At 37.9% G+C, this 14,306-nt stretch overlaps 1 protein-coding gene across 4 annotated transcripts in view; it reads left to right on the plus strand.

Annotated features, from left to right (window-relative positions):
• Positions 1–14,306, plus strand: part of PCDH15 (protocadherin related 15) — an 811,839-nt gene that overhangs the window by 682,980 nt on the left and 114,553 nt on the right. The gene's annotated exons all lie outside the window — the stretch shown is intronic.

Genomic DNA, 14,306 nt, shown 5'->3' on the forward strand with positions numbered 1-14,306 from the left:
TGTAACATATGAAAATTACAGTTTATAGCTACTAGGAAAGCCTTTACAAATATTAATTGATACAGTGTGTACCAGAAAATTAGCTTTATGGATGCTAAAACAGAAGATACAAAGGATTCAACAAAAATAACTAGTAAATAGTGTTTCAGAGTAGCAGCCATGTTAGTCTGTTTCCGCAAAAAGAAAAGAGTACTTGTTGCTGTAGCTCACGAAAGCTTATGCTCAAATAAATTTGTTAGTCTCTAAGATGCCACAAGTACTCCTTTTTTTAGTAAATAGTGGTCTCACAGGCTTAGTCCTTCACTTCTGAGCACTAATACATGTTGCATCAATCTCCAGCACCCTCTCTGGCTTATGCTGCGAGCAGTAGTGACTGATTCTGGAAGAAGCCAAGTCAGTCCCTGAATGTAGAATTGTTGCAGTGCGGAGCCTTTCTGAGGGAGAAACAAGAATAGAAGATTTATTTGAAGCCTATGAAATAGATCTTTTTCCCCCATTCCAAAGTTTTTGTATTTCAAGTCATTTTCATATCGAGAGATTCCAGTGTATAGCCACTAGGAAAGCCTTAGGGGAAGAATTTGAAAGTGAAGCACATATTGATTATCATGGAAGCCTCTTCTTCCTTAAATAATCATCCTATAAGTATAGATTTGTTAACAATTTTGTATATACATTTTAAACAATATCAAATTATATTGACAGTAGAAGAAAATACATGCCATTGGGAGTGGTAATGAGCCCAAGTGATTGGCTCTTGCCTGGTGGAGCTAAAGAAGGAGGCAGGTGACTACCAGGACTTGAGCCACCCAGCTCCAACGATCAATGCTGGGGCTCCCTTTCCCTTGGGGGAGGCTGAGTTGGGGGCAAGGTTGGCTCCCTATGCCACTGGGGAAGAGAAGGGAAGCCCCAGGGCCATGATTCCTGGTGCTGAGCATCTCAGGCCTTGGTTGCTTGGATGGTGTGGGGACTGGTAGGCCCCTGAACAGCTGCAGCCAGACTCAGGATCTCAGGGACAGGGCCATGCCTGTCCCCAGCACACTGCTGGGTTTCTAGCTACTGCTTCAGCCTCTGCTGTCTCTGGTTATAGGGGGTTGGGTTCCCCCTCCTTGTTGCACCTCTGCTTTAAATTGTTCTCCCAAATATTCAGAAACACTGCTGTAGATTTCCAAATGAAGTACAGAGACAATTTGATAATTACTTGTAACAATTTCTGTTTATATTGAAGGAGCTCCCCTTATCAAACTTATCTCAGACTCAACAGGAAAATCCAGGAATATTTTTGCCACCAAATAGTTTCTGCATTGCAATACGTTTTCTAAACCCAAAGTCTTTCAGACTCAATCAACACTGTACTGGTGACTTTTCCTGGGAATTGTGAAATTTTAAAATGAGCCTGAAAAGCTCTGAGTTCCTTCAAGTAACTTGAATTTTCTCTTCCCCGCCCCCTCCATCCCCCCATTATATTAAGGAACTGTGTGATTTTTTTTCAAGCCTTTATAGTTTAATATATTTAATAATGTTGTTTCTCCTGCTAACATGATTGTTCTTTGGCTGTGGATAATATAGGAGAATAGTATGCAAATTCAAAATGTGATGTTCAACTAACCCTTTGGTGAACTGGTCTGCACTTCCATGATCTTGGATTCTGACCTAAAAAAGCTCTGTTCTTCAAGATGTAGTAGGGCAGTGCAGATATCACAGCCTCTCATCAAAAAACAGAGTGAAAGTTAAACTCAAAGTGAAGTTTGCAGCAGTGTACTAAATAGGGTAATAACTTTTTTAAGGCTGCTGAACTAAGCTTCAATTTGTAGCATGGCATTTCCAAAGGGTCATGCAGACAAAACAGGGCTGGCATACAGTGAAAAGTAATTAAACACTACAGTGTCCATCCATCTGGGAAATGATTAACACAGCTAGAATAGGGCATGATTTTTTTTCTACTTCTGATTATTGAAAAAAAGAAACCCCAGAAGGGAGAAATATTGAAGCAGATTGAGTCCATTGTGCTTAATTAATCTGTGATGAATGATTTCATCATATATCATCATACTGAATCTCAATAAAATATTACGCAACAGTGAAAGTATCACACAGTCTATTTAAACTGTTAAACCTGAGATATATATATATGGGAAATTTTAGGTGCCATTAGCTTTGAATATTAGCATGGCCATGCAACAATACATTAACTTAGGGCAGAAGTAATAAATCTAATAGAAACTAATTCCATTACAACTAAGCAAAATAAATACATATTTTTAAAAATCTTGTAACAATCTTGTATAGAAAGGATGGTCTAATGTCACTTAAATTACTTAATCTTGTGCCTCAGGTTCCCATCTATAAAATGAGGATAATACTTCCCTAACTTACAGGGTGTTGGGAGGAGAAAATCCACTAATGATTGTGCAGTGCTCAGATACTACAATGATTAGGGCCATAAGAGTAGATAGAAGGAATAAGAAGCTTCCCCCAGAGGTGATTATGAATGGGCAGAGTCCCTACCTTGTGCACTGAACATTTTACATAAAAATACTGATTCAATGCCCAAAACTACCTTTCTTCCTGGGTCTTAAAGTTATATTTGTACCTGCACCACTGATTGACTGAAGAAGATCAAACCCCAGTATCTAACCCATTGTCACCATGTTTGACATATGTTCCGTATTGTATTGGTATATCTAAACAATACGCAACATTTTTTTCAAGAGTATTTCCCCCTTCATCTTAGCTAAAATATACACAGCTGAATTTCAAGTAGTAATTATTTTTCACCACTCTAGGAATACATTACTACTTGGGGTACAATTCTGGCTTTTGTGAATTCCCACTGACTTAACTGGAGCCAGGATTTTCACCTCTGATGTTTGTTTTCTTTTCCGAAATTCCTTTGTCACTTCTCACCCATTTCCCTTGTAGTACTCACAGGATAACAATTGCAGTATATACTTTAGGCCATAGTTTCTTTGTAATCTTTGTTTAAAATATTGGCTAATTTGTGGGTTAACTAACTTACTGAGCTGACATTGTTCCTGCACATCTATGTATTGCATTTGTGTTTTTCCCCAAACTCCATTCTGTACAAGTGATATCATGAGGCTGGATTGCATGAAGTCATATTAACAGAGAGCTTTACATAGTTTCTCACAATCCAGCTCTGCAGCTAGCAAGTGATGCAGCAGTAATGTTACTCTACCCGTGGTTTTACTTTTTGCAACATTCCAAAACCCTATCACACTGACTCAGAACCATTCTCAACTTTACCAGTCTCTACACTTGAGGTCCCCTTGGTTCCATTAAGAATGACCTGTAATGTACACATACCTAAGTCCATGTTGTCATTTGCTGAAGGATTTTTATGATCCTTGTCTTCCTTTCTTCTGTTTCCTCTGTAATTTAAAGATGAGTTTTTCCCCAGGGGATACAGTGTGTCCCTGGAGCACTAGCACTTCTACCTATGTTATATTTACTTGGACATCTGCTTCAGTTTAAGAATCAGTCCTCATTTTTGGTAGAGAAATCTTCACTTGCATAGTTATCTTTCACGAGAGTCTGTCCTTTTTTGCAAAGGTAACATATAGGCAACATGTCCTTTAATTAGGTATAATATAGACCCTAATGTAGCATACACAGTAAAAATTCAGTAACTGACACTCTTGTGCACTATTTACCATGGTATTCTATAGAGAAAGTGTTATATAATGTCACAGAAGTTTAGAAATGATAAATGAAAATGCCAATTAGATTATGTAGTCCGTCCTCTGACAAATGCAATATTGTTCTCTGTGGTATATTTTCTAGTATTTTGACCAGGTTAGCCATAAAAACAAATAAAGAAGAGGGTAGGGATGCCATCACCCAAAATCCTTTGTAGAAAGGTCACAGATAATAAATGTATGGGACAATAGGTTCTTTTTAAAATAAAGACCACTACGAGTATGTACGTGTGCATACACGTGTTAGAGAGAGAGAAAATGTGTGTAAAAAATTTATTATACATACCATATGATATAGTTGTTGCATTCCATTCTTGATGGATAGGTAATTGTAATGGAAAGTGCTGGATAGATAAATAATGTAGTGGATAGATACTTGCAGTACATACTAAAAATATCAAGGTAATCATGCACCAATAAGTTACATACTTCCCTGTAATGGAGAGTCCTTGACGTCTAAATTTGATTTCTATACTTACCTGTTGTATATCTTTCTATTTTCTGGTCATCGTGTTCGTTCTTGATGAGTTTTAATTAGATTATATCTACTCTAGAGTTCCAGGGCATTGAATTGATGAACCACTGTGGAACTAGATGACACTGAAATGATGAACCACTTTGGAGATAGGTGACTTTGAATGAACCATTCTGTGACATGGAATTAATGTACCATTCAGATTTTAGATGATGCTTAATTGATGCAAGTTCCCTTGTTAGATACCACAAAATTGATGAACCATTTTGGAGTTTGGTGACAGTGAATTGAGGAGCCACTCTGAAGCCAGAATGTCACAGGAAGAATGAACCATCCTGGAGTTAGATAACACTAAATTGATGAACTGTTCTGCCACTAAATGATACTGGATTTTGAAAAATTCAAAAGTAAAATACTGAGTTCTCAACTGTGTGGTAATCTAGTTGTTGATTGAACTAGACACAACAAGAGTGTGAATTTACATCATATCATTAGACAAAAATTAAAATGTAAACATAACTAAACATGGAAACATTACTAAAATTTGCCCATAGAGTGAGTGGCACAAATTGATGTCCTAATAATCTTCAAACAAACAAAAACCTGCAATAAACTAATGAGGAAAGAAAATAGAAAATGATGTATTGCTTTGGAGTAAGATAACATTATAAACAGTGAGTTAAATTGAGTTATTGTAAAAATATTATGTTAATTAATGTAAAATTCTTCTCTTGGGTTCAGTTCAATTGCTGTAACTCCTATAACTATAAGAGTCCAATGACATGATATTGCACATTTCAAATTAGAAGTCATTATAGTGTCAGATGATAGTGAATTTGAAAACTTAGAGATGCTAGGCTGAGGAGTCAGCAGATTGAGATGTTGAATCATGGATGATTTGAAGTTTTAATTTACTTAGATTGTAATCTCTTTGGGCAGGGTCTTTTTATTATGTGTTTGTACAATGTTTAGCATAGTGGAACCCTGATTCATGACTCAGGCCACTGCAGTACAAATAAATAAGAACAATTAATAGCTTCCTTATGGAGTCCTGTGAATTCTCCCTTATCGTTAGGGAGAAAGACAGAAGTAATGGCAACGATGCAAAAACTATATATGAGGGAATGTGCCTCAACTTGAGGATGACAGTCTATAAATCCATCACAAGATGGGGAACCCCTGTCCAAAAAAAAAAAATTGAGAACCAATGAGTTAAAGGCATACAATAGTACATTTAGCTATTTCCTGAGTCGAAAGCACTCGTAGAAGAAGGGGTAAACTTAGAAACGTTTACCTCTTTTGAATATGAACATTTAAAAGTTGCTGGCAATATCTCAATATCAAGAGACCTGATATTAGAGAGAGAAGCAGTCAGAGCAACCAGCTAAAATGAGACAGGGACCGAAAAAGATGATGATGAGATTCAGAAAGAAGAGGCATGTATGGAAAACTAGAGAGGGGAATAAAAAAGAGATTGTTGTGTAAGGATGGAAGACCAAAGAAAAATTGAGAGAATGAAGGAGAGAGGGGTGATATATCTCCAAATTAAACTGTCCCAGTTTTAAAAATCAAAGTATTTGTATGTATGTCTCTTCCCCAATATGTGATTAATCGATCTTCTAACAACAGAGCCAGAACTTATGGCTTCACCTTATGATAGCATTTAATGCTATGGATTACAAGGACATTGTGAATTCCATAGAATACAAAGGTAGACTGAGGGATTAGTCTAATTTCTTCCAGTATTCACAGTTTCTAGCATTTGACATTAGGATTGTTTTTTTTCCAACTCAGTTCACATGACCCCTCGAGTCATGCTGACGATCTGCTTACTGTACAGCTCCTGACAATAGTTGTCATTCTTTATCTTATCTTGAGCTATCACTACTGTACATGTGGTGCCCAAGTTTAACAGTCCTCTGTGGCTGTTTCAGCGGAGGTAGCCTTAAGGCAGGCTGTTCTGGTGTCTATCTATCTTAAAATGGTCATGGATGCAAACAGATGGTTTAAAAATAAAACCTTCATGGACAGCGGTGTTACAGTTGGCGGACAATGCCTAGTGGAAGTTTCATCCTCATTAAACGTTATGTTTGATATCTCATTGCTCCTGTTTTGTCAGATGTTGACAACTACCTAAGTTATTTTTAGCTGTATGTTGGTCTTATACAGAATGTATTCTAACATATTTTAGAAGTTCTTATCACTTCAAAAAGCAATACTATGCCAATGTCCTCCGGTACTAAAATGATGAGTACTATGCAGAAACCAGACTGATAGTATGCTAACCAGTGTTTTCATGTTAATAATAGGCTTTAGTTTTTCCTGGTCTTCTTCTCTCTCTCTCTCTCTCTCTCTCTCTCTCAGAACATTGCTTCCACTTCCCAGCACAGGTGAATGCCCTAGCCACCAGGCTATCAAGTGAGTCTCACTTTTTCTAGCCCAATGACTATTCAAGTAAAAGTGGAGAGTGAAAAAACACCAGCAGTTGGTGCTGGTAGGGGGACAGCTAAACTTGAGAGACTCACTGAAACAGGAACAAGAAAGCTTGGGGTGGGAGAGGGGAAGAGACAGACATACTTTCTTAGGCGGGACTCCTGCTTAATTGTGGACCATCCGAGGTCAGAGAAAACTAGCTGAGCTGGAAAGGCTCCATGTTTTGAAAGAGAAGTCATAAGCTGCAGGGGAAAGATCTTTAAGGTATTCAGCAATTTGTGCCCAAGCCCAAAAAATTCTCTAGATTGGCGAGGAGCCTGAGGCCATGAAGTGCATATAGGTGCCTTTATTTTGTATAGAGTCTGTGTTTCTCATGCTATTAAGTAAAGAATAAAGAGTTTTAGAATTCTGTGCAAAGTTGGCTTTCACTATCACATGCCCCTGTAAGCCAGAAGGCTCACGCTTCTGGTGGGATTCTTGGGAATGTGCAAGAGCTGCTGGGAAGGGTTGGGGAAGATGGAACTAGTTACAAGGCCTACGCAATTGGATTGAGGGTCCCCATTGCCAAGGGAGTGTCAAATATGAGTCTATATCTGAGCATGTGCCTCAAGGTCCAAAGCCAGGAACAGTGCCTAAACTGTGCCCACCTCCAGCAAGTTCATGTGTAATTCAGAAGCTGGGTCCCTCCCAGCAGTGTGGTGGGTGATCAACAGGGGGACCTCAACAGATCAGTGACAGGTGTCTAAAGAGGCAGTTAGGTACCCGAGTCCCTGTGTGATTCTAGCCCATAGCAATTTGCCTCAAAATGCCCTGGGAATATGCTCTGTTGATTTTTATTTGGGGTTGCCAAATCTGTTAATACAAAGATTGAGCTCAGTTGTAGATATTTATTTAACTTGCCAAAGCAGAAAGTCTTTTTAGAAGATCATTAAAATCACAGTAAAGCAAATTATTATTGATGCCTGTCTAATTATAATTCTCATTCAGTTTGATTAAAAAGAAGAGCCTGCTGTTATTCACTTCAGAGATGAGCACATATTCTTAACCAAATTCTAGACTTCCAGTGTTGGAATTACTGCTGTGTGAGGGACATAGTGTATTGTAAAAGACAAACATAATATAATTACTAGTAAAAGTATGATGTAAAAAGGACCTTGTAATGCACAAGTCATAACTTAATAACATCCTCCTAATACTACAATGCTAGGTAAACACTTCAACATCACTTTAGTTCAAATTCATTTTCCTTGTCAATCAAGATGCTGCAGTATTACTATCGAGCAAACACATTTACAACATTTAGATAAGCATTTTAATGTGGATCAGCAGGGTAAATCAGAGTTTACTGGAAGCATGTTGGTCACTAGGGGGCCAAAGAAATCATGAAAATGTCAGAAAACAGACTCAAAAAGAGAGCGCAAATGGGTGGATATTCCCATCAAAAGTCAGGGAAATTTTATGGAGTTAATATAATCTTTTCATATGGGCCTTTTGGGGGTATTCTGAGATACTATCATCCAAAGACAGCCATTCAGACTTTTAAACATATTTTAAAAATTCTGTTTAATCCCTCCATTCCATTGTAATGTATTTAAAGGGAAAAAATATGTATCTGACATATCATGATGTCTCACTTTTAGGTGTGCATGGTTGTGCCTAATGACAACTACCTTTTACCATACATTTTTACCAACATCTACATGTCTTTCTGCAGAGCTTCTTTATTCCATAAACTAGAAGCATTAATCATGCCCTTCTAAACTGTCACATTTCGCAGTGGGAAAGGAGAAGTGTGGACAACTGTAATTCTTTTCTCTTGCATTATATATTTCCAGTTTGATGGGGTTTTTGACAAAACACATATTATAAATAAATGTACTCTAGCAGAGTTTAGCTTTTCCTTGTTTTGGAGAGACTATAATCAAAGGACTTTCTATATTGAAAAGAAGTACTTGCTTTTTCAAACAATAAAATGACAGTACATAGATACCTAAGACTGCTCCAGGTTAATTGAGAATTTAGAAATCTGTGCAGGTAAGGGAGGAGGGAGGTAATATGGCTCCAAATCATCCTCTTTGAGCTGTTTGGTGACCGAACCAGCCTCCATCAAGCTTTTACTTGCCTCCCAGGAAGAATCACTGCACTTTAGCATGCTGTGACTGGCCATTCTACTACACACATTGTGGGGGAGGAGGAAACTTCTTAATTAGAAATGGTTATGCCAAATTTATGCCATCCAGTGATTCACCTACATCAAGGGAATTTCCAGTTATCCCTTAGAACAGCTTTCTAGATCCTTTTCGAGCAACTCCAAGGAATGGAATGGGGCTGAAGATCTGGTACATAAGCTTGATACTGAGATTGCTTTATCTGAGCCAATGTTATATGAATTGTGTCTTATATTTGGCACTTTTGAATTGAAAATGAATTACGAGCCACTGCTTTCATTTTGCATGAACAGTCACAGTTATATGTTGTTTGCCCTCCCAGAAAATTATCTCTTCCTCAGTCCTTTGTCTCCTCCAATTTTGTGCAACAGCTTTTTGCAGTACACCTCACTGAGAGAGGACATCTTTGTTCCTATATTTAAGACTAGGTTAGGTTCCAGAAGCTCCTATTGTCACCTGAGAGGCTGAAGGACCTTGATGTCTTTTGGGACAATCTGTGTGAAAACCTCACATTCCACTATTTTTCTTTAAAATGAGATTATTAAAAATAGAAAGAAACTCAGATTAAAAGAAACTGGTTGCATAACGTATCTCCTTTGAATACTTAGCCAAAGCCCAGATAGGTAGGTTCCTCTTAGATTAGTTGCCTTGAAGACAAGAAACTATCAGTTGAAAACAATTTCCTTTTTTGATTTTCCCTTGATCAGTGTGGCAACTTCATGCTGTTTTGTCCAGAGACAATGTTTCCCTCCCTTAACTGACATGCTTATTAAGTCCTTTGATCCAGGGCAGTATCCCTCCATTTTCCCAAACAGTTTTCTGAAGGTAAACACAGAACTCGGGCTGGGAAGCTGCATTCCTCACCATTCAGGAGATGGGCTATTATACTATATAAAGCACACAAGATCTTTTATAGGGGAGAAGGCAAAACGCTGCATTTATTGAGACTACAGCAGTTAGCATATGCTTTTCAGTCACACACACACACCATGCACACAGTCCCACCAGTCGATGTTTATACTTACCAGTCCAGAGTCTGGATCAATCTAGTCACCAGCCAGATTGGTCACAGAGGGGAGCCGGGCTCTGTTGGTCGCAATCTGATGCTCCTGGAGTAGTGGCAAGACGAACCCAAAGTCCCATGGCAAAGCACCCTGTTCTTATAGTCTTTTTTCTCCCTTGAAGTCTGTGGATTCAGTGTTAGTCTGTGACTGGTTACTCCTTAATTGGTGTTATCTTCTGATGTTAACATTCCAAAGCACCTCTGAGAGGGCCATCCTGTCCTTTTGATTTCATCAATTGTCTTCTCTTTAGGGGTGCCAGTCTCCACCTCAGGGTTGTCAATCTGCCTTCCCTCAGTCTTGGATGCGCATTGATGGTTTTCTGGCATCGATAAGTCTGTTAAATTTCTTCATTTCTTCACTCCTCCTCCCTTGACCATCTGGCTCCAACAACGGCCTTCACAACTTTTCTTTTCCTGTTGCACGCACTGCTCATTCACACAAATAGTCTTTTACAGAGACCTTCAAAAGTATACAGACAGCAGTGTTTTATATTGAGCAAAAGACATTGTAAATTAAGCCTTGCTAAATCTTATAATCAAAACATTTCATACTGTGGCTTGGGCCTTCAGCATTCCTCTAATCTAATTAACATAGACACAATACAGGATCCTGTCTCTTACTAACTAAACCTTAAAACAAAGAACTAAAAGGGCCCAATCTGTAATGCATATGGGAAACAGAATCCCATAGTCCCAGAGGCTCATTCCTTTCTGCTATTCAAAAAGGGTGGCTGGCAGGATGAAATCAAATCATACATTAATTCTCATGGTACAATTATAAAATCCTGCTCGTACAGGAGGAGAAAATGGTCCTTTAACAGTGGTTAATAGCTATCCTTCAAATTCCACACTGCTACTTAACAGTACTCAAGTATAGCCCTCCACAGATCCTTTTGTCTAACTGACACAGATTATCCAGGTCTCCCTTTAAAACCTTCTGTCTCAATTTCCCCTTCCTATGAAATAAATAAGTAGTTAGACTCTATTCATGTGTTATCTCATTCAGAGTAAGCACTTCAGTTTTAATTATATGGAAAAGTGGATTCCAAACCTAGAATCATTAAGAATAAAGTTATTACTGAGGCATTACACCTAGTGGAGCATGAAACATTTGCTTTCAAAAGAGGTCAGTAAATATTGTACCTTAATAAGCATTTTAACTACAAGAGTATATTCTAGTTTGTGTATTATATTGTAGTACATATTATACTATGGACCAGACAATACTTGGTTCTTCACTGGTGTGCAAGAGCGGAGAGGCAACAAAGTGCCTTCCCCCTGCCTTATGTCCCTATGCAAACATCAGACACAATCACATTCTTTGTGCTTTCTGAGGACAGGAAGTATCTGAGGCTGTAATTAGACTAAGCATAGAGGGAAGGGCTATGGTGGGGCCATGGCCCCACCTCCCTTTACACCAGCCTCTCCCCCCACACCTTCCACGTGCACACATACACACAGTTGAGGTGCTGCAGGAGGAAAATGCACACCATGCATTCTCATAATAAGAGTCCATGAATTCTCACCTCCAGTGCAGGCTATTGCTGAACAGCCACAGTATAGATCTGTGTGCAGTGAATACTACTGATGAAGAATTTTAATGTGTGCTGCTTTAGCCTTTCTCTATTGTAGGACAAAGGAATGTGTGTAGTTTGGTTGGTAGTCCTTTTGTTACACTCAGCTGCAGATTGAAAGCTGATAAAAAGGAAGAGTTAAATAATAAGCAATTCACAGATGCTGAGTTTTCCTAAGTCTGTCAGAGCCAATGAAATATAAGCTGTGCAAAAAATGAGGCAATGAGCTGAAATGAAGGTGTTAGTGAAATTAAATGTGAGTGAAGCGTTAAGCTGCAGTAACAGTACATATGTAAATAATATTTAATTATTGAAGAATGTTAGGGTTCTAAATAGCTGGAATTGGTAGACACACTAATAATAGCACTTTGCTTTTATATAGTGACCTTTATAGGAAGTTTTCAGAACACTTTACTGATGTTGAATACATCAACATTCATGCTGTGCAGAGAACTAAAAAAAAAAGTTTTCTAGCAAAATACAGACCAAACCTTTCCCAATCATGGTTTGGTTTATATGTATGTCAATGGCAAGCATTAGGGAAAAGATTGTTCATTTGCATTACAAATAACTCATATAGGTTACAGTGCTGCAGTATTACTAGCAGGTTTCAGAGTAGCAGCCGTGTTAGTCTGTATTTGCAAAAAGAAAAGGAGTACTTGTGGCACCTTAGAGACTAACAAATTTATTAGAGCATAAGCTTTCGTGAGCTACAGCTCAGAAAGCTTATGCTCTAATAAATTTGTTAGTCTCTAAGGTGCCACAAGTACTCCTTTTCTTTTAGTATTACTAGCAATGAGCTTGACACAATTAGAATTTTCCCTACAGCAGTAGTCTACCAATGCCAGCCATTGATTTAACTGTTCATGCTCAGTAGGTCAAGGTCCCTTACACACATTACCTGTAATCTTGCTTAAATCTTCCTTCCCTGAGGGGGAACTGCAATGAAGACACTGCCTGAGAATCTCATTATTCTTGACAGGGCTGCAGTTTCTGAGTAAACTACAGTGGGTAATACTAAAAACCAAGTATGCTGTCAGTGTAACCAGAGGTATATTTTTATCCTTTATAGAAGGCTGATATTGGCCCTTCATTTGTAATTTGTTGTAATAAATAATGCAATAGTCAAAACAGGAAACAGTCTAATAAAATGTAGATTTAGATCAGATACCATCCATTGTTGTATGCAGTGCTGTTGTAGCCATGTTGGTCCCAGGATATTAGAGAGACAAGGTGAGTGATGTAATGTCTTTTATTGTCTCTCTCACCAACAGAAGTTGGCCAGGTAAAATATATTACCTCACCCACCTTCTCTATTTAGACACTGTTCCTACATACAACAAAGTTACCTGTCAAAGTATAGCTCCTTTTTTTATACATAGAAGGGTGATAGCTTGTTATGAAACAATTTTCCCATGGAATGACAGCACCTACAGCTTGTTCATTTTTATCTGTACGGATCAATGTGGAAAGGGAATAACTGATAATTCTGTTGCTGGAATGCCATTCCCTCACACATTTTAAATCTACTGTACTTAGAACATTTTTCTTTGACTTCAGTTGTTTTTATGAAGTCGTCATGTTTTCTAATAGGCCTTCGGTTAAAAATGTCTCCGATGTCTTTGCCAAAGCAGGAAGTGGTCTATTATCTATTAAAGACACACTACTGCACTCTTTTCAATATGCCTTGTCAATCTGGTTTAAACACAATGGCAACTGCTATGAAGTAAGCATGTTGCACAACACTCAAAATAACCACTGATTACTACCAAGTAGGAGAACCAACTTGAAATGAAGTGATTTGTCAATGGAAAATGCAGTCTTTCTCAACAAACTGGCTATCAGCATTTTCAACAGTGATTCCTTTCTGGAGTATGGAAAGAGACAAAATTACATTTGTGTAGATCACTGCACAAATTAATCTTTGCTCCAGATGGGATGGTACATTTTGCCAGAGGATTTTTGTTTTTCTTGTGAAGAAAGGAAATTATTTGTGGTCATTATTGTTCATTGCGGTAACTGAGATTAGTTTGAAAAAACATAATTTAAGGGTTAATCTTGCCCTCAGATGTGCCAGAAGGGAGCATAGGGATCCTGTTCACCATGTAAGCAGCCAGGTGGACTACATCCTTGATACACAAGTATGCACTTGTGCACTCACTCACCTAACACAATAAATGAAATAGGCATTGAGAATTCTTAGCAACTTGCAGGAGCAAGTCCATCAGCTGTATATGCTGTATGTCAGCAAGCAGGTATATCAGAGAATGTATAAAGAGCACCCCACAGTATATTGCATTGGCCTGCAATGTAGAATGCTGCTATGAGCTGGCTGAATTCCTTATATAGAAAATGCTCCTGCCAGCACTGTTGCACATACTCCTTGTGCTGGTTTGCTGGTCCGACATCAGAATTCAGTAATAAGTATTTAATTAGTTACTAATAATTAAAATTTTAAAAGAAAGTTGTGTGCAAATTAGAAAAACAGTTGCTATTTATAATTACGGCTTGACTACTAGTGTACATAATATATTTTTGCTAAACCTCAACAAATGTGTTTATTATTCCTTTAAAATACAACTACTGTGTAATGTATATTTTATCACTATTAAAGGGACAATGTGAATATTGATAAGGGAGCAAATTTCAGCTCCAAGCCTCCAAGAGTATATCATAAGTAGTGATAAAATACTGATGTTTAAAATAATGTAAAATACATACCTGTATCTTTTTAAAATGTGTGTAATGGCCCTGATTTATGTCCCAATTGTGCTTCTCTTACTCCCTACTTTCAGTTAACTTAGTTTGAGTAAGAGGAGGATCTGGCCATTAAAAATTTACCTTTTTAACATGCAAGAATAACATAAAAAACCTAAT

Source organism: Dermochelys coriacea, chromosome 7 (assembly GCF_009764565.3).
Source record: "Dermochelys coriacea isolate rDerCor1 chromosome 7, rDerCor1.pri.v4, whole genome shotgun sequence".
In the NCBI taxonomy this organism is placed as follows: Eukaryota; Metazoa; Chordata; order Testudines; family Dermochelyidae; genus Dermochelys; species Dermochelys coriacea.